The sequence below is a fragment of the Penaeus monodon genome, chromosome 24 (assembly GCF_015228065.2).
Source record: "Penaeus monodon isolate SGIC_2016 chromosome 24, NSTDA_Pmon_1, whole genome shotgun sequence".
NCBI lineage: Eukaryota > Metazoa > Arthropoda > Malacostraca > Decapoda > Penaeidae > Penaeus > Penaeus monodon.
In genome coordinates this window covers 4,675,092-4,675,453 of record NC_051409.1, presented here as the reverse complement: position 1 = coordinate 4,675,453, position 362 = coordinate 4,675,092, and positions in this window count along the sequence as shown.

Genomic DNA, 362 nt, shown 5'->3' with positions numbered 1-362 from the left:
TATCACGCCTCGCTGGCCTCTCCCAACGCACTCTCCCGGCTCTCCTTCCTCTCCCTTCCTGCCTCCTGCTATTTTCTCTCTGTTTTCCTCCTCTGTTTACTCGCTGTCTGTCTGTTTTGTCAGGGTGTGTTTGTGTCTGTCTTTCTGTTTGTATGCTTGCGTATCTTTTATTTTTCCGTTTGTTTGTTTTTTTCGTTTGCCTGTTTCTGTTGTTTATGTCTGTTTGTGTCTGTCTGTCTGTCTTGCACGGTCTTGTGCTTCTGTTTCCTTTGTTGGTGTGTGTTGTTATCACTCTTTATCTCTCTTTCATCATTCAGCTTTTATCTTTGTCTGTCTATCTGTCTGTTTGTCTGTTTGTTTGA